Here is a 24553-nt window from a genome sequence, read left to right on the forward strand (position 1 = left end):
AACTAAAACGGAAAATACGTGATTTCTTGCATTTTTTGTAACCTCTGTTTCAACACCTATACCTAGCCTTTTATTTGCATTTAAAGGGGCATGGTCACAATTTTGGTAAAGAAGAAATAATATTTTTTCGATTTTAATGTTTTCATTGCTCTAGTAAGGCATTTTTAAGAGGCAACTAAAATTAGAGTGTCATTTGTTGAGTTATTAGCGAGTTACAGAGCTTGAAATTTTTCGCTATGTAAACAAAGCGTTTGTTTACATTTTGAATGTTGAAGTGAAAATTCCAGTTTTAGACTTCAAATGCATGCATTATTCGTTAGGAACTGTTTATTTATGCTTAAAATGAATAAGAAGAGCTTTGTTTACATGACGAAGAATTGTGAGCCTTTTATCTTGCTTAAAACTCATCGAGAGGCATCCAAATTTCATTTGATCATTAAAAATACATTCCTAAAGCATTGTAAATAATAAAAACAGAAAAATAAAATTTGACCAAAATCGTGACCATGCCCCTTTAAATAACAAACGAAATAGGTCTTGCACCAATGCAATGTATCAGCTTCCAAACCAGCCAATCTTTGAGACTCTGCCGGTCATCGTTCAAGCTAAACCCATCCGACAAAAGACATTAAAAATGAACATAACATCTGGCAAACCTTGTAGCGAGTGTGTGGAAGAACAAGAGGGAATTGACTATCAAAAATCAGAAACAAAGAAGTACAAAGAAAACAAAAAGATATAACCTTGACGAATGTGACTTGTCGAATCTCAGTTAAACTTTATAATGCCTACATCAAAAGTGAAGACAACATCGCAACGAAAAGTACATGTACCTGTTCCTGTATGAAGTATGTATTGAAAATTCATACATCTTGATGCGCAAGTCCCCAATAATATTGCCAGAGGACTAAAACAACAGCGTGAGGACCATGGCTCAACTGGAGTTTAGAATGAAACTTGCCCATTTTTGGACACCACTGACCAAGTACCATGCGGAAGAAGATCTAGAGTAGGTATATACAATGCATTTCAATTGGTATTGGACGCGAACTGTTTATTGGACGTTCCCAATGTGACGTTCATCTACGTAATGACTGTTTTAAACCATTTCGCTTGGAAAACTTGCCAGACATCTATAAGCAATATCAAAGGCCGGAACGGCCACAAAGGCGTCGAGCTGACATTTTCTTTTATATAGAATGTTATCAATAATTTGAATTTCTTTACTGTACTAATAGTCGTATATCAAATAATATTAGAATAAAACAGGAATTGAATTACGTTTTGTGCTATTTCAAAAACAATAATCAGTATATTTCGTTATAAAACAGGTAGTGATGCGTTTATAATACAATAACTCACCATGGTTACAAGAAATCGAAGAAATTTCAAAGTTCAAAAAAAAATCATTTTCTTTCTGCTTTAAGAAGTCTTTGCACAATTTTCACAGGCTCATAATTTGAAACATTACCAGTGTGTCCCTAATTATAATAATAAAACATACTTTTATTTATTTCAATTCCCGTTTGAAACAAAATTACGTATGCTATGGTTGTTTACAAACAAATCCACAACACGTGCTATCTAAAAATGCTCGTCCACACCAACTGCATTATTGTGTTTATTAATTGCAACAAAATCTCTAGATAAGTTTATCGCTCACAATTATTTTGGAGACCATGCCCGATAACAAATAAATTTACATATCAAATTTTATTTCTATTGGGCACGGTCTCCAATCAAAATGTAAGCGATAAACTTAAATAGTATTTTAGTGAATGTTTACATTGCACCTTATTTTATTCATCCGCCATTTCTTGATTAAGCAAATTTATACTATTGCAATGAGTTGTCAATAACCAGGGAGGCAAAGTTGGATTTTTTGTACACAATTTAGTTGAATAAAAGGTATACGAATCTTGTAATATGTTTAATACTGCAAGGAACTTATTTTTTAAGCGCATTAAAAAGGCCGTGGCGAGCATGAATTTTTGGACGATTGCCAATCCAGACGATCGCTAGAAGGCTGCCGAGCATTAGCTCGACGCCTTAAAAATGAGAAATGTTTGTAATGATGTTAAGAAGTGTTAACATTTTGTTTTTCGGAGTGAAGAAATTTTAAGGCATTGATGTCATATATAAGTTAACTACATTTTTTTCTTCTTCCTCACCTGCCAATTTGAATAACAGTTGTGCATAATTAAGACCGCGGAAAATTAACTGGCAGGATTAAAATAAGCAGCTTAAGGAAATTTCATGTGTTACAAAATGGGCGAGAACAACAACATAATTAAAACATTTTAACCTCCATGAATTTTGAACACCGACGAACGTAGCATAGTGAAACATTCAATCTTACCTGTTTACAAAATAACCGTTTACAATCTAGAGCGACTTCAGTTCATACTTGAGTGCGTCATCACATGACACGTGGTTTAACTGAACTGACGACTAGCGTTAAACGTGTACTACATTGTCATGACTGCCTTAGGTGTGTTATATGTTATGCTGGAGAATTTGTTAGACGATGAACACGATAGTGTACACTTTTGGATCGAGTCTCAGAAACTAGACAATAAGCCAGATTATTGCCTAGAGTCAGTTTGTCTCCAGACGACCATATTTGCCTCGTATAACAGGGCTTGCAGAAGATATCAAATTATTCACCAGTTTAATTCAGGCGACTTGAAAAACCACTTTCGCTTAAGCAGAGATATGTTCGAGTAAATTCTTGTTCACATCGGACACAGGCTAGCTCAGAACCTACTAAACAATTGTTAATATTTACGTGTTACATGGCTAACACCGAGTCTATGAGAGAAGTAAGTATGTGCTTCAATGTTGACCTTCCAAAAGTGCAAAAAATTATTGCGAGAACCAGGTGGGTCATGTTAATGCACGTATAAAATTAGAATTTACATATTAATGTACCACTGTACTTTTACCTGTGAGATGTAATGACAACTATGTTTGCACTTTTTAATTATCATTCTACGATCACAATCAATATAGCTTATGTAGAGAAAGCTTCGAAAAGAAAGTTCTGAAGCTAACATTATTTAATAGGTTGGGATTCATCCCTCGATATCGCGATTGCCTCTGAAATGAGGGATATTTCCTTTTATGGTCATAATAAAGTCGCGCCAAAGCGGGATTGTTCGTGCATTTCAATTGTTCCGACCTTTTTGTTCATCTGAAGAACATTCGCAGAATGTCAGCAAGTGTGGTAAGTTAAACACATATTACTGACTATGTGTAAGAGAAAAAATTATAAAAACGATGTATAATTAATAGTTATTGAGAAATATTTATACCAAAAAGTTGTATAAGACCACAAAAATCAAAACATATGTTGAAATTTAAAGGTACCTGAAGAGTTTAAATGTCATTCTACCATTATGAATCGCCACCTAGTTGTGACGATTATAATTAACCAATCAAATTTGATCTTTTCCTTTTTCTATGGCATGAGCAATGTACGGCCAACTGTTACTGCTAAAAATCAATAATCCGAGAAGCATTTTTAGCTCACCGAGACGAAGTCAAGGAGAGCTTATGCTATACCCTCGGCGTCGGCGGTGGCGTCCGGACCTGGTTAAAGTTTTTGTTGCAGGTCCTGTATCTAAGCTATTACTTGTCCTATCTTCACCAAACTTGCATGGATGATGCATCTGGACCTACTTATGGACTTGAAAGACTTGGATGCTGAATCTGGGTCCTAAATTTGAGATGCTGGAGGAGGTTAAGGTTCTTGGACCAGGTTAAAGTTTTTGTTGCAGGTGCCCTTTGATAGCAATATCTTAGTTACTGCTGGTCCGTACTTCACCAAACTTGCATGGATGGTGTGCCTTATGATACTGATGCACCAGACAGGCTTGAGTGCTGAATCTGAGCTATAGGTTTTGGATGCTGGAGGAGGTTAAGGTTTTTGGAGCAGGTTAAAGTTTTTGTTGCAGGTGCCCATCGATAGCAATATCTAAGTTACTACTGGTCCTAACTTCACCAAACTTGTATGGATGATCGTCTTATGATACTGATGCACCTGACAAGCTTGAATGCTGAATCTGAGCAATAGGTTTCGGATGCTGGAGGAGGTTAAGGTTTTAAGAGCTGGTTAAATAAAGTTTTTGAAACAGGTGCCCTCTGATGATGATATCTTAGTTATTACTTGTCCTTACTTCACCAGACTTCCATGGATGGTGTGTCTTATGATTATCATACTGATGCACCTGACAGGCTTGAATGCTGAGTCTGGTTTCGGATGCTGGATAAAGTTAAGTTTTTAGGAACAGGTCACATGTTTAATAGATGAGAGTACTATTTCAAACTTGCATAGTTGATTTAACTGTAATATGAATGAATCGCAGAGGTAGCTTCAGATGCAGAGCTTGATCTCCATTGTCAAGGATGCTAAAAAATAAATCTTAGTTATTACAGGTCCTAACTTCACCAAACTTGAATGGATGGTGTGTCTTATGATACAGATGCACCTGACAGGCATGGATGCTGATTCTGAGCCATAGGTTGCGGATGCTGGAGGAAGTTAAGGTTTTAATTGCTAGTGCCCTCTGATTATGATATCTTAGTTATTACTGGTCCAAACTTCACCAAACTTGCATGGATGATGCGTCTTATGATACCAATGCACCTGATGGGCTTGAATGCTGAATCTGAGCCATAGGTTTTGGATGCTGGATGAGGTTTAGTTTTTTGGAACAGGTCACATGTTTTATAGATGATAGCTTGCATAGTTGATTTAACTTTATTATAAATTAAATGCAGAGGTTGCTTCAGATGCAGAGCCTGATCTCCATTATCAAGGATGCTAAAGAAATCTCCTACCTCACTCAAACCAGCTCAATAGATAGATGTGTTTGTTGATAAATGATATAACATGATTCCTATGATATAGTATTGTATGATATGAAACATTATTGTTTGATATGATACAATATGATATATTATGTTATATTATAAAAAGTTATATGATAAGATATGATATTGTATCAATTTTTTTGATATTTTATGATATGATAATGTATCATGATATTGTTATGTATAGTATTGTATATTATGATACAATATTGTATAATATTATATTTATTATTTTATCACATGAAACAATTACATAAGATATTGCAAAATATAATATTATATCCTATGATACAATATTATATATTCTAATATATTCTAATATTGTATCATACAATATTGTATAATATGATATTAGTTTCAGTAATATAGAATTATATCACATGAAATTGTATTATATGATATTGTAATATTATATAATATTGTATCATACGATATTGTATGATATGATATTGGTTTATATGATATTGTAATATCATGTGATATTATCATATCACATGAAATTGTATTATATGATATTGTAATATATATTATTGTGTCATACGATACAATATGTATAATATAATAATGTATTTTATTATATTTTACTTTTTCACATAATATTGTATCATTTGGTAAGATACAATGTTGGAATCAAATTATATTGTATTATATGATATAAAATCATATAATGTATCAAATATGTTTTAGTGTCATTCAATACAATATCATACTTTATTATACAATATAATATCATGTTTCAATGTTATGATGTATTATGTAATATGATATTGTAATATAATACTATATTGTATTATATTTTATGATATTGTATTATGTGATCAAATACAATAAGGTATAACACAATACAATGTCATATCATACGTTACAATATCATATCTCATTATTGTTTATTACGGTATTTTATTGTATTATATGATATATATTATAAATATGACATGATGCAATATTTCATTTTATATCATTGTATTGATTAACATATGAACATATGAATATCATAAAAAATTTTATCAGATGATATACGATATTTTGTCAAAACAGAATCCATGAATATCCAAGATCATAAAGTATGATTTTCATATAAAATGATAAAGGTGGTCTTATGAAGGTGATGTCTCATAAGGGTGATGCTCCGTCTCGGTAAGCTTAGTAATCTATGATTACCTATGTTTATTATACTTTTTCTTTAGTATTCCTATAATCGTTTTCCGATTAAACATATAAGAAAAGTCTTGGATGAATTCTGTATAAAGAAAAAAAGATTTTACCTTCTGTTTAAAGGGGAACTTTCGGGGTGTGGGTGGGGTGGGCTGGTTGCATTGATAAAGCTCTCTTGCAATAAATAAATATATCCATTCAAACCATCGTGCATTTATAATTTTTCATAACATGTTGTAATATATTGATGTAACATTTCAAATCGTTAGTATTCACTTTATCACCCCCCCCCCTTCCTTCTCCAATGCATAAATGTTGTCATTATAAATACACAAATGCATTACAATTCATATCTGTACCTATTTTACAAAAAAGGGTTTCTAAGAAAGGGGTGGTGTCCCTTAAATCACTGAAGGTGAAGTCTGTGGTCTTGAGACTGCATCTCTCATCACCAAGACGCTCAGTAGGAGAAAAACACTTTATTTTCCAAAGTTTGTAATTTGAAGTAGTATATTAAGGCAATTGCTTTTAAAACCTATCAACCAAAGTTATTTAAGACTGCATATTAATATTACACGTGTAAAATCCATATAGGCACACGAGCTGCACGTCGTGACGGGGGCACATGTTAGAGTTGAGGTACATGTACCCAACTCTAACAACAGGTATCTTTACCGGGGTCATGGCTTGCCAGCAGAGGTAAGAACTGTTTTACATTTTAATCAACAATTTGCAACAAAGATATTACTAAAAGAGGTTCTTAAATCATGTTGGCTATAGTATGTAATTGTCAATTGATTTTAGGGTTTTTAGTCGATTAGGAATGTTATTTTATTGGTATTCTTTAATATGTAGAAAAATCAGCCAAAGCAAAGTACTGTAGATGTAGAAAAAAACGCAGCCTGGACCCTCAACAGGACCTGTGAGATATCCTTCACCTTCACGGCCTGTGCGTCAGCTGGATGCAGCAACACAGACGGTTTCTGTTAATGAGGAGGAGGAGAAGTGCTGCATCTGTGGGGAGGGGCAGCTTAAGACAAGGGCACTTTGGATGGGATGCTCCTAACCAAACTGCAACTTCTGGGTACACGCCTGTTGTCTTCACATCAGGGCAAAGAGCCAAAGGGCCCTGTCAAAGATTGAATTGTTTTGCCCTCAGCATTGGAGGGAAGAAATAAATTGATGTTTATTTTGATTGTAGTTTTACCTTCTTGTTCAACTCTGATGACTTGCTTATGCTTTCCTTTCACAGTCTACCTACTTTTTTATAGGACAATACCAGACCAAGGCTCATGTTGTCCAGAAGATCTTTCGCCATTTTAATCAATGATGCCCTAGTCTGGTTGTCCAGTGCGTGGTGTTTTCCCCTCTCTTCTGGAAGAACAAATATTGGTTGGTATTTGCGCCTGGATAAAACGTCGTTGCCAGAAGATTCCAAGAAATCTTGCATGCTATCTTGGCATATTCTGGAGAAATGTATGAGTTCCTCATCCAGGCGGACTCCGCCAACACTGGTCAGCGTGCGTGAGGCAATCCATCTGCTGCTGCGTAGCATTTTCCTTTTAAAATAAATAGCAAAAACATTTTAAATGAAATTAAATGAAAACGTCTTTTATAATGATTTTAAAACTTTTAAAATGTTTACCTGAATTCAAATATCTCCCTGGATAAATCAACAGCATATGTGTAATCTGTGTCACTAGAGGGGATAGACTGTAGCTTGTACATCTGTGATCTAATCTATTTAAAATATATATTGATATGAATGTAGCATAAGTTATTTTATCTATGTAATACCCATATCGCTGTCCCCCTCTTACTGAAACATTTAATTTTGATCTGCAATTAAACAAACGATAATCAAGATACATAGGAATTATTTAAAAATTACCAGAGGTGTATACAGTGTTTCAATATGATCTTCATCTCATTTGGCAACAAATTTATGCGTATGAAATACCTTACTTAATCTGTCTACATTTCGACAAATGTTGGTCCATATTTGATTTGTGGGGACTCCAAAGGGTAGAGCAGTCTCTTTGTTTCCCTGAGATATTTATTTGACCATAAAAGGAAATATCCTTCGTTTCAGAGACAATCGCGATATCGAGGGATGAATCCCAACCTGTTTAAAGGTGTGGCGTCAGGAACAGGAGCCAATGAGACCTGAGAGAGAGAGTCTGCTGGGGCTGAAAGAAAGGCAGGGCAGTGAGAACAGGGAAAGAAGCTGACCGAGAATTTGAGAAAGTAAGGTTAGCTCATATAAAGAGGAGCGTCAAGCTAAGAGAGACAGAGATAAGTGGGAGGCTGGGAAAGAGAATATGTTAAAAGAGTTGGTACTTTAAAATAAAAGTTCGAAACTGGTCCCTCCCCTCTGAGTGTTAAAACTCCTAGTGTAAAGTTGCCCAAATTAAAAGAAAATCAAGACCGTGATGTTTTTTCTAAAATCATTTGAGAAAATAGCGGGGTCTGCTAAAATCTGCTATTCTGAAAAAGTATATTCCAGAGAAACGATTTATTTTGTGGGCCCAATACCTATGACAGAAAAGAAAAGCAGGTACATTCTGGTACGCATGGATTATGTCACTCGATTTCCGATGAAAAATCAAGACGCAGAAAGTGTGGCAAATGCGCTGATAGAAATGAAATGTTCTCAAGAGTTGGTTTACCTAAAGAAATCTGATCAGATCAGGGAACACATTTTATGTTTTCACTCATATCAATACTTAGCAATACTTCGTAGGTAATAATATAGTCTTTTTTTTTATTTACTCTTTAATATCGTTAAAATCTGAATTCATTGTGTTTGCAGCTTCATAAATAAACCCCTGTGTGCATTACAACAAGGTGCATATCTTGTGTATTGGATAACGACAGACCGCTCGCTAGTCCAGCCGCGACCTATTTTCTCGGCCGCAGGCAAGGATCGGATACGTATAATTGTTTACATACATGAAGCTCGGAATACAGCTAGCAATATTTTAAATGCGACTCAAATACATTGCATAGAAGCAATTCTTATACACATAATATATTTCCCTAGAAAAGAATTAAACTGTTTAAACACTGTCCGAATGCAAGCTAGTACACTGTCTATGGTAGTAGGTAAAGGTATAATCTTTTTTATTTACTATTAAAATCATTAAAATCGGAAGTTTTGTGTTTGCAGCTACATAAAAAAACCTGTGTGTGCATTACAGCAAGACGCAAATCTTGTGTATTAGATAACGGCAGACCGCTCGCTAGTCCATTCGTGACCTATTTCCTCGGCTGCAGCAAGGGATCGGATACGTAATTGTTAACATACACAGTTCGGGATACAGCTAGATTTTAAATGCGACTCAAATGCATTGCATAGAAATAGTTCTTTTATCCATAATGTGTTTCACTAGAAAATAACTAAAATGTTTAAACACTTTCCGTGTGTAAACCGGTACCCTTTATGTCAGTTATACGCACAAATACCCCGTTTATTTGCCAAATAAAACACAAATACATGGTAACAAGTCTGGCTTTTTACACTCATATTACGCAATACCCGAACAAAATAGTATTGTAACATTAATAAGATCATAATGAGCAACTTTTGCAGCGACAACCATATCGAAATCTTAACCGCTTTTGAGTTATAAAGTGAAAACTTTGAAGGGTTCTAGATCCTTAATTTGAGGGGCCAGCCCCTTTTTCTAGGAGTCAAACAAAAGATCTTTTAAACATAAATTTTTGTTCTTCTACATGTCTTAACAAAATATTTGTGAGAAATAAGATAATCTAAGAAAACCAGGCAAAATCACAACGCTGTTTTAATCTCATTTTTCGACCCCTTCCGAGCTTTAGCGCCTTTTGTGCCTGAAATTTATTAATGCCTTATTACATATCTACAATCTTTTGTCTATCATTCCTGAAATTTTGAACTTAATATCTTTTATAGTTTTTGATAACTCTCTTGGACAAGCCGACACTCTGAAAATCAAAAAAACGTCGATATTTCAAAAACGGAAATGACGTCATCAACCAAAAAAATTTCCGATCAAGTTTAAACTCATGTCAATAAGATCTGCAAATTTTATTAAAATCGATCAAACAGTTTCCGAGTAATCGCTGACACAAAATCGGTAAGAAAAAAAAAAGGAGAAGAATGAGAAAAAAAACCCGAAGAAAATCAATAAGGTCTTCCGTTGGAAACGGAAGACCTTAATTACAAATGTATATTGATTATCTATATGTTTCAAACTGTATATATTCCCCATTCTGTTGCAGCAATGTGTACCATTGCTTCCAAAAACAGCTTGTGATCCATTGAGGTCTTCAGACTACCCAGAATGTAAACGGAACTCCACAACAGTGATAGGAAAGTAAATATTATATTAAATCAGAGAGAGAGGGAGAGGAGAGAGAGAGGAGAGAAAAAGGAGAAAGAGAAGAGAAAGGAATATATTGTTAAGTTTGATCAATACTGGTGCAATTTTATGCCCCTCCCCCTTAGAAGTTCGATTTTTGGTACAATTAAGCGTTTTTTAAGGTTTTAAAAATTTCATTTATTTGTAGTTGCGGTTGAATTTCTTTGCAGGAAGTATTTAAAGAAGCATAAGAGTTTCACAAACATCTCTTAGACAATAATTTGTTACATATACATACACGAAGATCGCCTGAGCAGATAAATTAGTCGGCAATTAATCCACCATGGCTTTTATTTCAATCTAATTTGGGGAACTCAATGATGAGTATCTGAAGAATTCGATAGCGCGGTTTTTTTTTCTGGTACTAGTATTCTGAAAGAGTATTGCAAAGAAATGGCTCGGCTCGTGAATGCTGCCTCTACTGCCAAAAGTTGGTAAGTACCTATAATACGATGCATATATCTAATTAAATATAATTGATTATATAAGGAATTAGATATTTTATATTATGTTTATAAAACGAAAACTCACCAAAATGCTCGGATATACATGATAAATTATATAAAATATTTCAAGCATTCGTTTGTCAATAATTAATATTTTATTTTTTTGTAACAATTTGCAGCGGATTTCATACAACCAGGATTTTTCCGCGAGAACATCTTTTTCGGCGATCGGAGGCATATGATGTTTGCGACAGATATGCAACTCAACACCCTCTCCAAGGCCAAGGCCAAGGCAGAGTTCATTGACGGGACCTTCAAACTAGTGAAGAAACCATTCGTCCAGCAGGATTATTTCGCGAGGACATCTTGATCGGTGATCGGAGGCATATGATGTTTGCGGTTGATAAGCGACTCAACACTCTTTCCCAGGCCAAGGCATGGTTCATTGACGGGACCTTCAAGCTAGTGAAGAAACCATTTGTTCAGTTTGTGTCTATCCATGGATTCATCAGGGCAGAGGACAAGACGAAGCAGGTATCTCTTGCCTTCGCCTTGATGTCGGGAAAACGGACAAAGGACTACAGGGAGGTATGTATGAAAGTAATGTTTCAGTTAAGCAATTAATAAAATCGGGGGAAAATATCAATTAATAGAACCAATAACTATAATTTGTTGATATTATAGTAGTTATTTCTCATTATTAATATTATAATATTCAATGTTTAATTTATTTAAGTATACGAATGTTTAGAATCATATTTTATTATATTATAATATTCAAGCTATTCATAAATATTAATTTGTAAAGCATGTTCATTAGCTAGATTTCACAATACTATGTACAATACTTCAATCATTTAAATATTGTGTTGAATGCAACAATGTACTAAGATATGCATTTCAATTTAATTATTTGTTTTAATTTTATATTTTCAGATCCACGCCAAGATCTCAGAGGCATGGTGAAAGTATGAGGACAAGGAGCTGTCAACCGAGGCCTTGTCAAAGAAACTCGGAAGAGTGTACAGTCCTCAGTGATGGGAGATGTGCAATGTGAAAGACTAAGTGTCATTTACCATTATATATTACCATGTTTGATGTACACGATTATTTATTGCCGTGTTTGATGTTCACGATTATTTATTGCTGTGTTAGATGTACACGTTCTATGTATATATGCATATGCTTCATATGATTTCAGGTGACATTGCAGTAAACTCGGGTCCCACAGAGGGTAAAGTACACACGTTAGATATATTTCATCTCAATATTAGGAGTATTCGACACAAAATACAAAGTTTAAAAAATTTTGTCTCAGATTTTGACATTCTTTCTTTTACTGAAACACATTTAGACTCTAATGTTTGTGATAATGATATTTTGTTGAACGGTTACGATACTATTTTTCGTTGAGATAGAAACTCACACAAAGGAGGTATTCTCATTTATGTTCCTTTGACCATTAAAGATTCTCGACGGTTACGATACTATTTTTCGTTGAGATAGAAACTCACACGAAGGAGGTATTCTCATTTATGTTCCTTTGACCATTAAAGATTCTCGACGTATCGACCTTGAACCTTCATCAGTTGAGTGTATTTAGTTAGAAATATGTGAACCCACCTGTCTTTTTTTTCTTTGTTGTAATCGGCCTCCGAACAGTGATAAATTCTTGTGGTCACTCGATAAAGTGTCAGATATTTTAAGTAAAAGCCTAATTTTAGGTTATTTGAATGCTGACTTCTTCGAAAATTCTCGTTAATATCCCATTAGTAATATCATGCTGAATTACGACCTCACAAACACAATCCACGAAGCCTGGGAACTACAGACACGACGAACACCTTTATTGGCCCAGTTCTGAAAAGCACTGACCTAGTGTCTTTCCACTCAGGCGTGATAAACATAGACAATACATTGAGTGATTAACGCACTGAATGAATATTTTGCTTCAATCGCCTGTGTTTATGATGATAGCTCTGTATTACCTCAATAAATATTGATGTTTGACAGTAAGTGTATCAATGAAGAAGAAATAATTGATATACTATCTATTCTTCCTGTAAACAACGCCATAGGTGCATACCCTATTATTCACTAAATGTTGAAAGCTAATAAATTTACCATTGTCAAACCATTATTTCTATTGTTGAATCGCTCATTTAGAGAATCTGTTTTTCCTACTATGTGGAAACAAGCTAACGTTATTCCACTTTTCAAAAAATATTACCCTTCTGTTTTGTCAAACATTAGACCGGTTTCGTTATTTAGTTGTGGTGGTTAAGTCATGGAACACATTGTATAGAAGCATTCATATAACTATTTTCACAGTACTAATATGTTTTATAAATATCAAGCCGGATTTGTACAAGGCCTATAAATTGTTTTTTTAATTATTAGAAACATATAATGATATTGTTAGGAGAATTGATGAAGGGAAATTATGTTGAATAGTGTTTTGTGAAATTACCAAAGCCTTTGATCGTGTTTGGAGCAAAGCCTGACCTCGTAACTATGCCTTAAGTTTGAATAATATTTTGTATATTCACCTTTTCTAGCACACTGGCCTAATGATGGAAACATTCAACTGAAACCAATTTATTTTTAAAGCTTTTATATAAATCCGTCCAGAACGACATTTTTGAAATTCTTGTCAGGCCGTTGAAACGGTTTGATCTCCAGTATTATAGTGACTGGACTCCATCAATGGATATGTAGGACCAGTTACTTATCATCCTGATGAACTAAAACTAAATCTACGAGACCTAGCTCACTGATTCTGTATTAGTCATCCAACAGTCTCCAACATCTTTCATACACTTGTTTGTGCTCTGCACGAGATGTTGTTTGATGGCATTGTTGATAAATGCTTTACTAGTCAACTTAAGTGCAATTGTTTGTTCTATTTTAATTTATAATCTGCTTACATTTATTTCTGAATTATTTAATACTGAATAACTCATTTTATAAAAATACTTGTACTTATGATATTTGTTATACAACACTCTGACTGTTCAGAAAGATTTGTGATTTTATATAACAAAGTTGAAATTTGATAATTTCTTTCATGTTCTCTGTCAAAATCATTTGAGAATATTTTTTCAGCCAGAGCCTCTATGGATGCAATTGAAATAATTCAAGACATCCCAACACACACGGACACTCAAGCAATGACCCATAGCAGCTACAAAAGCCGTCATATTGTCCAATAAGTAACTTGTGTGACCCCAAACGGTGCAGTTACATATACTTCCGAATTGTATCCAGGTTCAACTTTAGATGTAGCGATTGTTAGACATAGCAAAGTCCTACAGAAAATTCAAGCGGGAGACCTTAATTTGGCTGACAAAGGCTTCACCATTCATGATCAGATACCACAAGGTGTCTGAATGAACATACCGTCTTTTTTGTCAACAAGAGGTCAGTTTACCCAACAAGTAACAGCACTGTGCTACAAGATTGCAAGAGTCCACATCCATAAGAGGATCAAGAACTATGAAATTATCCGACACATCCCTGCCACCTACAGACATATAACAACCAACAAATTTTCAACTTTGTTGTTGTCTTGTAAATTTGCCTTTTGAAAGAAATTGCTTACTGAAAATTCGTACATACTGTATTTAATCAGTTGTTTTACTTAATTTGACTTCCTGTTAAGGAGACTAGATGGTTAACAATTTAACTGACATATCTACATGTACCTAATGCTTTGTTAATCTTTCTTTTGCTATTAACTATTATGTAGTAAAGAAATTATTCATAAATTTAACCTTTTAAATGTTTTAAAGGAGATCAATATAGAGTCTAAAATTGGCAATGGCCATCAAACCAACTTTAGGAGTACTGCCGAGCTTGAAAATTTTCAAAATTTGATTTTAGTGTATGCCTCTACAAGATACTCGTACAGTTCACCGAAATAAACTTGCAGCCTTAGATCACAATTTGGCGAGGGAGACAAAGACTAACAAGGATGGAAGTGTTAGGTGTGTATCCAATCATTGGTCTTAAGACATTTATAATATTTACATAGTACATGTACCGAGAACTCTATATTAACAAGCTTAGATTAAATACCATAGTATATTTGTAATGTTGTTGAGAATTGTAAAACTATTACAGGTATCAGAGATCCTTTAACAAGAAAAGTGGTATATGGTCCGTCCAGGAATTGAAGGTGGACAAAACTTAAAGTTACATCCAATCTCTGGTTGAAAAGATTGTCATCAGAAAATTAAATGATGATGAAGAAGGAATGGCAATATTGTTTTGGAAGCAGATGATCCAAGATAAAATATCAAAGACTCTGGTCAGCGTTCCTCCTCCCCCAATAGCAAAACTTGTAAAGGAGAGGAAGTCAAGATTTGAAGATCCAGACAAAACATTCATGGGACTCTTGAAAGTATTCTACTATACCCCCGTTCCGAAGGAGGAGGGGGATACTGTTTTACCTGTGTCCGTCTGTCTATCCGTCCTTTCTTCCTTTTGTCTGTCCGTAACAATAACTTCCGTCGCAGTTTTCCATCAAGTATTTATCGCAGATGCTTGAAATGTTAACTTATTATTTGTTTAGGCATGCCAAATGGTGGGATATTTTTTGTACCAATCGGACGTCAACTTCCTTTTAAATGACGACTTTGTTTATTTTAAGCCCAAATTATCGTCAAAGGTTTCTCAGCAACTATATATTGCATATGCTTGAAATTTTAATACACTATATGTTTAGGCATGCCATATGGTGGAATATATTTTTGTACCAATCAGACGTCAACTTCCTGTTAAATGACAACTTTGTTTATTTTTAGCCTAAATTTTCAAACGAATTTTCATCAAAGATTTCTCAGTTGTTTATCGAAGATGCTTGAAATTTTAACTCACTATTTGTTTAGGCATGCCATACGTCGGGATCTAATTTTTTCCCAATCGGATGTCAGCTTCCTATTAAATGACGACTTGGCTTATTTTGCATATTCACATTAGAGCGGGGGTATTTCTTGTTGTATAATACAATGCATGCAAAAGGACTGGATAAAAATTCTTCAAAACAATAGTCCTTTCCATTCTATTTATAGAGTATAGTTACATGTATATATTAGGAGACCACTAAATACTACGGAAGGAATCGGAATTAATTTCTTTACAACTTTGCTTCAATAATGCATTAGAAATTTTTCATTCCTTTACAAGTTTTTAACAAAATCTTTTTGAAGCCTCTAACTCCCTAATTATAGGGGACAGCCCCTTTTTTCATCATACCGAATGAAAGTTTTCTTTAAAACCCACAACTTTTGAAAAACATATTCTAACATTATTATCAGGTAGAAAACTAAAACGGAAAATACGTGATTTTTTGCAATTTTTTTTAAACCTTTGTTTCAACACCTATACCACTCCTTTTTTGCATTTAAAGGGGTATGGTCACGATTTTGGTAAAAAAAAAAACTTTTCGATTTTAATGTTTTCATTGCTTTAGTAAGGTATTTTTAACAGGCAGCCAATATTCGAGTGTCATTTGTTGAGTTATTAGCGAGGTACAGAGGTTGAAACTCTTCGCTATGTAAACGAAGTCTTTGTTTACATTTTGAACGTTGAAGTGAAAATTCCAGTTTTAGACTTCAAATGCATGCATTATTCGTTAGTGACTTTTTATTTATGCTTAAAATAAATAAGAAGGTAGACACATCAGCTTGAAAAAGATTTTTACTGCTATATTGAACCTATGTAAACAAAAACAGGGCACGAGCCTTGTTTACATGACGAAGAATTGTGAGCCTTGTATCTTGCTTAAAACTCATTGACAGGCATCCAAATTTCATTTGATCATTACATATACATTCCTAAAGCATTGTAAATAATAAAAACAGAAAAATAAAATTTGACCAATATCGTGACCATTCCCTTTAAATAACAAACGAAGTACGTCTTGCAACAATTCAATGTATCAGCTTCCAAACCAGCCAATCTTTGAGACTCTGCCGGTCATCGTTAAAGCTAAACCGATCCGACAAAAGACATTAAAAATGAACATAACATCTAACAAACCTTGAAGCGAGTGTATGGAAGAACAAGAGGGAATTGACTATCGGAAATCAGAGCAACAAGAAGTACAAAGAAAACTTGACGAATGTGACTTGTCGAATGTCAGTCAAACTTTATAATGCCTACTTCAAAAGTGAAGACAACATCGCAACGAAAAGTGGTGGAAGTACATGTACCAGTTCCTGTATGAAGTATGTATTGAAAATTCATTAATCTTGATGCGCGAGTCCCCAAAATATTGCCAGAGGACTAAAACAACAGCGTGAGGAACAGGGCTCAACTGGAGTTTAGAATGAAACTTGCCCATTTTTGGGCACCACTGACCATGTACCATGCGGAAGAAGATCTAGAGTAGGTATAAACAATACATTTCAATTGGTGTTAGACGCAAACTGTTTAGTGGACGTTCCCAATGTAACGTTCATCTACGTAATGACTGTTTTAAACCATTTCGCTTGGAAAACGGGACAGACATCCATAAACAATAAATTGAGAACTGTTTGTAATGATGTTGAGAAGTGTTTACATTTTGTTTTTCGCTTTGGGAATGAAGAAATTTTAAGGTATTGTAATTAACATATATCAGTTAACTACATTTTTTTTTCTTCTTCCTCACCTGCCAATTTGATTAACAGTTGTGCATAATTAAGACCGCGGAATATTAACTGGCAAGATTAGAAATAAACAGCTTATGTAAATTTCATGTGTTACAAAATGGACGACAACAGCAACAAAATTATAACATTTTAACCTCCATGAATTTTGAACACCGACAACCGTAGCATAGTGAAAAATTCAAACTTACCTGTTTACAAAATAACCGTTTACAATCTAGAGCGACTTCGGTTCATACTCGAGTGCGTCATCACATGACACGTGGTTTAACTGAACTAACAGCTGACGACTAGAGTTAAACATGTACTGAATTGTCATGACTGCCTTAGGTTATATTTTATGCTTGAGAATTTGTTAGAGGATGAACACAATAGTGTACACTTTTGGATCGAGTCTCAGAAATTAGACATTAAGCCAGATTATTGCCCAGAGTCTCTTTGTCTCCAGACAACCATATTTGCCTCGTATAACAGGGTTTACAGAAGATATCAAATTATTCCCCAGTTTAATTCAGGCGACTTGAAATATCACTTTCGCCTAAGCAAAGATATGTTCGAGGAAATTCTTGTTCACATCGGACACAAGCTAGCTTCAGATCACTGTTGAAGGCTTGTCGAGACAGAACCTACCAAACAGTTGTTAATGTTTACGTGTTACATGGCTAACACCATGAGAGAAATAAGCATATGCTTCAATGTTGACCTTGCAACAGTGCAAAATTATTGCGAGAACCAGGAGGTTCTTGCTAATGCACGTATAAAATTAGAATTTACAAATTTATGTACCACTGTACTTTTTACTCTGAGATGTAATGACAACTATGTTATCACTTTTTATTTATCATTCTACGATCACAATCAATACAGCTTATGTAGAGAAAGCTTCGAGAGTAGAATTCCGAAGCTTACATTATTCAAATTAAACACATGCACAAGAATTTACAGTTTTATTATCTTATTTTAATACCAGGTAATCAGATGGCCAAATTCTGCTGAACATGTCATTGCTACAAGGTTTCAGCTACATGTTTTCTCACACTTTGTGTGTCCTTGTTGAAACAAATCTTCGCTTATATTCCTGTCCTGGAGGAGACCTTGATTATATAAATAGAAAATCGTTTCCCTCAATGCAACCTCAGGTATTTGTTTTATTTGAAAATAGTTCAAAAACAAAAAACGTTATTAAAACGGAAATAATTCTGTAAAAAAATTATACAAGTTGTATTTCAATAGGGATTTTGCTGGTTGTGTACGACGGAACAGTTCTTCTTACTTACATCTAGAATGGGTGGCCCTGGAATTTCCCCATGATGCAAGTATTGCGGAATTCTGAGCTATTTAATAGAGATGAAGCTGGCAGTTATATTGATCACGATAAAATCATCCTATCCACTAAAGCCATGGCTTGTAACTCCATTCAGGGATAACGGTAGACTTACTTTACAACAAAAAAGTTACAACCGTGTATTATCGTCAGGAAGACAGGTCGTTAAGCGTTGTCTAGGACATCTTAAAGGGCGATTTCGTTGTTTGGGGAAAATAGCTGTTCATGAAACTGAAGATATTGTTTCTTTTACTTTTGTATTTTGTACAACCTGTGCATTATACACAAGGATTATGAAGAAAATTTCATGGAAGAAGTTGGAAACGGTCATCCAAACAATTATCCAAACTTATTAATAAATGATGTGAATGGGATCAACAGAAGACTACAAATTATGGCAGGACTACCTTAGATGTATTTGATTGAACAGTCTCTCTCAAATGCTAGAACTGGCAGTTGCACTTTTTTTTTATCTCAAAACAACAATAAAACAATGAACATTATTTATGATTTTATAACTGTAGACCGATAGCCATGCTATGGCATTGAATTGCTACTATAACATATTGGTCACTATGATACTTATATGTACCTAGATACTGCGCAATGAATTGTGTTAATGATAAACTAACAGAATGAACTCTGTGACTCTTGTAGCACTGCGTAGTATTGCTTAATTATGTGATTTAACCAGGTGCATAATACGGGCTTAATAATCTCCAAATTGAGAATTTATAAATAAGTGTCATATTTGGCGATTATATTTCTTCATCGATAGCTCTGATACTCTATATTGAGTCACGTATTGCATATTCTATATAACCCTTTGAACCATGAACTCGTGTATACTTTTATATATGACATTTCAATATTGCAGGCGAGCGATGCATCATAATAAGGCGGGCTACTCAGAGCATGCATCCAAATACTCTAAGTCCTAAATGAGGTTGATTAATTCAGGCACAGTAAAATCCAAACTGAAAAAATAAACAAGTTTTCAACTTATTGTCATATTTGGCATCCTGTGTCCGCAGTGAAGGCCCTGATATTGCAAGGTTAGTCATGTAATGCTATTTAACCTTTGTAACCTATAAGCCCTGTATGTATGAATGTATTATGCGTAAGCGATACAAAATATCTAGGTGGGGGACTAAGAGACTCGGACTCGGAGGCTCAAAGCATGCATCACAATATTATTTCTGATAGTTTTGTTGTTTTAAATAAGGAATAAGGAATCATTCTTTGAGTATTATGAGGTGATAATTTTCGTCGGGGCGTGATCAAATCCAATATGATAGATTTGATCACGCCCCGACCGAAATTATCACCTCATAATATTCAAAGAATGATTCCTTATTACTTATATTTATATAATCTTAGGCCATCATACGATAAAATATTTAAATATAAATAAACAAACCCCGCTGGCGCCTCCATTTGGCGTCGTTTGTATTATGAGTTATATAGTACAAAATCGATACGTAGTGTTATCACAGGCAAAGACACTGGATAATGTAAATATTTAGGATTAAAATATGACTCTGGAATTTTAACTCTAAATGTTCACTCATGATAATCGTAGATGGGCCGAACTTGTCAGAACTGTCAATCATAAGTAAAATGTCGTGTATCCCTGTGAAATGATGTTAGAAAGAATTTGAGATTTTCAGAATTTTTATTTAAAATTGTATTTTGGGTTTTGATTCCTCTGATAGAGATTCTTTGACTTCGGCTGCTTTTAATTGTTGCAACTTTGCGATCACACTTTAATAAAAATGTTAAAGCGTTGTGAAAGAACTACTGGACTTGGTAATTACTAAGTTTGAGCGGACCCTCAAGTGGATCCATAAGACGGAAGGGTTACACGAACTTTCTTGGTGCCAGTTACCAGGACTTACCAGGACTAAGCGAAGTTTAAAACAAAATAAAGTAAGAACCATTTCTCTACGGCTCTTATAGCCATCTCGAAGTAAGCAACTTGTCTAAGGAAGCAAAGCTAAAGAAGATTCGTTTTAAATATTGTTTTATACAAAATTATGAAAACAAAGCCATGTAAATACATTTACAGTACTTATGAAACAAAAATTAAATTTCTATTATTTATTTTTTTTCTTGAGTCATTTTTGGTTTAAACGCAGTCAAAACACAATTAATTCCTTTGTAAAGCATTTTGGCCTTTAATTTGTTTGATTACATTTTGACTGTTTATTTTTTAAATATCCCTCGAAAAATGTTGCAGATGTCCCACTAATATACCGGTAAATCAATAAATTTTACCGCAGTTAGGGTCGTTTACCATCTCATACAAGTCTCTTGATAACAAAGCTTTCAAGCGCTCTGTTTCTCTATAAAGTGATATTCGTACCCTACAATACATTTAACATTCATAAATTTATATACTAAACTGTCAACATCAATGATCTAGTTCTGTGAAGTTGGAACATCAAAAATGTTAAAAGCAAAATTAGGCGTAATGCTTACAAACTTTCATCTAAGGTGGCCAAAAGAAAGAACTGTGAACGCTAACGCCCGTTTCCCGCCTTCATTTTACATCCAAATATTTCGAAATTTCTGTCACATATTCAAAACAAACTAATTAACTAAAAAGTATGATCAAATCCTAATTGATTTATATCAAAAAAAAATTTGTAGTCAAATTATTAATTTTTTAACAAAGGTTATGGTTACGGGGGGAGGGGTCTAAAATATTTCATTGAAATCGGTCTCTATGAGTGAGGAAAATATTATTTAGCGGCAGATATGTGCATGAAAACTAAGTAATCACATGTTTACGTAAGATATTTAAGTAAAATTTCGTTTAAAGTAGATCCAGTGTTCTGTGACGTCACACTTTTTGGTAAAACTTTGAATTCTTTAAAAATTGTGCAAGATAGTTTTATTTATTTTATGTGAATATAATCACATGGATGTAATTAGAATTATTGGTAGGTTAAAGATATTTTTGCACTTAATTTTATTCTAAATTTCCAAATTTTTATATATTTTATCTATGCAAAGGGGAAATAACTCTTTTTCTGACCTTTCTCTCAGTTGTATGTCTAAATGCTATAGTTTTTCTTATTCCAACGATTAATTTTAAAATATTTTTGTAATTTTAGTTTTCTGATAAAGTTGACATTAAAATTAAACAAGAAAAACAAATTTCTGCCTACAAAATTTTACTCTAAACAGAAAAAAATACATTTTTCTAATGCTAAAGTATGCTTTAGTTTATGTTTATCTGGCATCTCAAAAAGTGTGATGACATGTATATTTTTTCTAACAATTGATGACATTTAAGTCTATTAAGTCAAAATCAGTTCGGTTTTTCAACTTTCCTTAGAGAATTTTACGAGTATGGAGCTACCTTAATTCATATTTGTTAATTACTTTTCGAAAATTTAGAAAGAAAAATTCTTTTAATATGAATGTATATCGGTCTGTAGACATCCCCCCCCCCCCCCCCGTTAAACAAACCCTTTGGTATAAATATGCTAAATAACAATATATAAAACCCCTCAAGAGGAATTTTTGTTTCATGGGGGTGGAGTTGTTTTCAAAACCCTTCTGTTTTCCGTTATTTTCTATTATGAAATTAGCTATTTTAATCCATAATACAGTTATCTGTCTTTGATTGACCAAATCATCTAAATCTTATGAAAATATTCATAAATGTTTATATTATTACAAAATTTTTTTTCTTCAAAAGATGACTTTTAGTAAGGCGGCTAGAGAATGCTATTGTTCGCAGTCTCTTATGCCATATATTCAGTATTTACTTCCATCATATATATTCATCAATGTTAAACACGGTTAACATTTTCACATGTAAACCGGTAAACAAATTATTTAAGCGTTTATGTTCCAAGATGACATTTGTTTGGAGTCTAAATTCCACCTTGTTCAAGATAAAGAGCGGTTCGATTAAAATGTATGTATTCTAATGAAAAATATTCTACTAATGATTAAATATAATAAACGATAAATACGAAAAAATTAAAACTTACACGTCTGCATTCGCACGATTCGACGCTAGTGATTCTGCAGCGAGGTTAGGTAGAGTTCATTAGGTCAGATAATTCGGATTGAAACTATCGGTGTTCATTTGCAACTCTATTCACTCTAGTACGTACTCGAGTATGACCGTAAGTGATTGCGGACGATACATGTTCCCCCCTATTCACAACAACGAGGACGGTATCGACAATCAGGCAAGTGAGTTTTACCGTCAAAGAGTATAACCCTGCGCAGAATCCCGATTAGCTTTTAGACCCTGACTTGAGTAATACTTAATAATTTGCGATAGTGATTTAAATTATTGAATTACCCTTTATATACTACATTTTACAATAAAGTCTTAGAATTTAAGATTTTATTATCAGTTATTTTGGAGTAGGTTATTTACAATTGAGAAATGCTTGCAATTCTATCATTAATCTGGGTTGTCCTATTATTCTTTTATTTTCAGCTAGGATGGCCGATGTTTTGGAATAATCGGTTTAGCCAGAGGAAATGGATGAGCTTTATGGAACATCGTTCTTAGGGCGTGGCCCTCAGATGGACAAGCGTGTTTTATCCCTAGCTGTCCATCGGGGGAGCACGTCTTTCGCAAGATAGGATCCTACAGGGTCCACTTCATTAAGTTCCACAAAGAATTTGTGCCTGTCTATTGCTGCCAAAAGGAAGGATGCTCATTCCGAGCTTTTAAATTTGCGCCCATTCGTAAAAATTGGGAGAAGAAGCACCCAGGAGTTCAGGGTTGTATTTTATGCCGAAACATCAAAAACCCGAGATATTGTGATCCTGTGTAGATGGTAATGTCCTTGCCTACTGTACATAGAGACACCAGGGGCAGGGCAGCAGAAGCCAGACGTCCAACATCAGCCTCCACTACACCACTATTCAACCTTCATAGATGTTATAACGCTAGGGACATGAAGCCTCATCACTTTTGACATTATTTATGTAATTAAACGAAATTTGTGATTTTGTTTATTTTTAAGGGGGGAGGAATTTAACAACTCTGTTTGTTTTCATTACACAGTTTGCATTTTTCTTAAAGTTTTTACAGTTTAAACAGTTTATTGTCATTCTTAAAGTTCAAATACTTACTGTTGAATTCTTTCTACTCTCATATTTTGAACAAGTTAAAATTTATCATATTTATAGTTACACCTCTACAGGAAATAGTATCCATGTTGTCACTTTTGCCCAAGTTATAAAGTTACCTGTTCTCTGATTGACTAAGTTAGTATAGTTTTCATTAGTTAAAATTAGTGAATAGAATACAGGTATATATAAGAGAGTGTTCGGTCAGTTTTTTTCACTTTGGTTGGGGAGTGATTACCTAATGGTAAGTCTCCCTTCCTATTCTTAGCACTTAAACCTCTAGGTTTAACAGCTACATGTATAAATATATTAGAGTAAGGTTTAGCATAATAAATCATGATTTGTGTAGAGTTAGGATTTAGTTCATTTTTGTAGGGTTTAAAGCATTTTATTTTATAATACTGATTTTCCTTGAGGTTTGGAGTGCAAGTTTAGATAGTTTTTCCCTTTCCAGGTCCTGGTTCAAGCTGTTGTAGATAACTTATTTTTTTCTTAAGGAGGATTATATTAGTCATTTTTACATTCATTTGTCTTAGAGGAAAAAGTTTGATATCTAAAGAGATGTAGCTCGTTCCTCATTCATCGTTCCTC

At 34.0% G+C, this 24553-nt stretch overlaps 2 pseudogenes; both read left to right on the forward strand.

The window, feature by feature from the left end:
• Positions 1–11913: 11913 nt before the first annotated feature.
• On the forward strand, positions 11914–15276 carry LOC128174182 (uncharacterized; annotated as a pseudogene).
• A 7716-nt stretch (positions 15277–22992) lies between these two features.
• On the forward strand, positions 22993–23842 carry LOC128174183 (uncharacterized; annotated as a pseudogene).
• The last annotated feature ends 711 nt before the right edge of the window (positions 23843–24553 follow it).

This window comes from Crassostrea angulata, chromosome 2 (genome assembly GCF_025612915.1).
Source record: "Crassostrea angulata isolate pt1a10 chromosome 2, ASM2561291v2, whole genome shotgun sequence".
Lineage (NCBI taxonomy): Eukaryota > Metazoa > Mollusca > Bivalvia > Ostreida > Ostreidae > Magallana > Magallana angulata.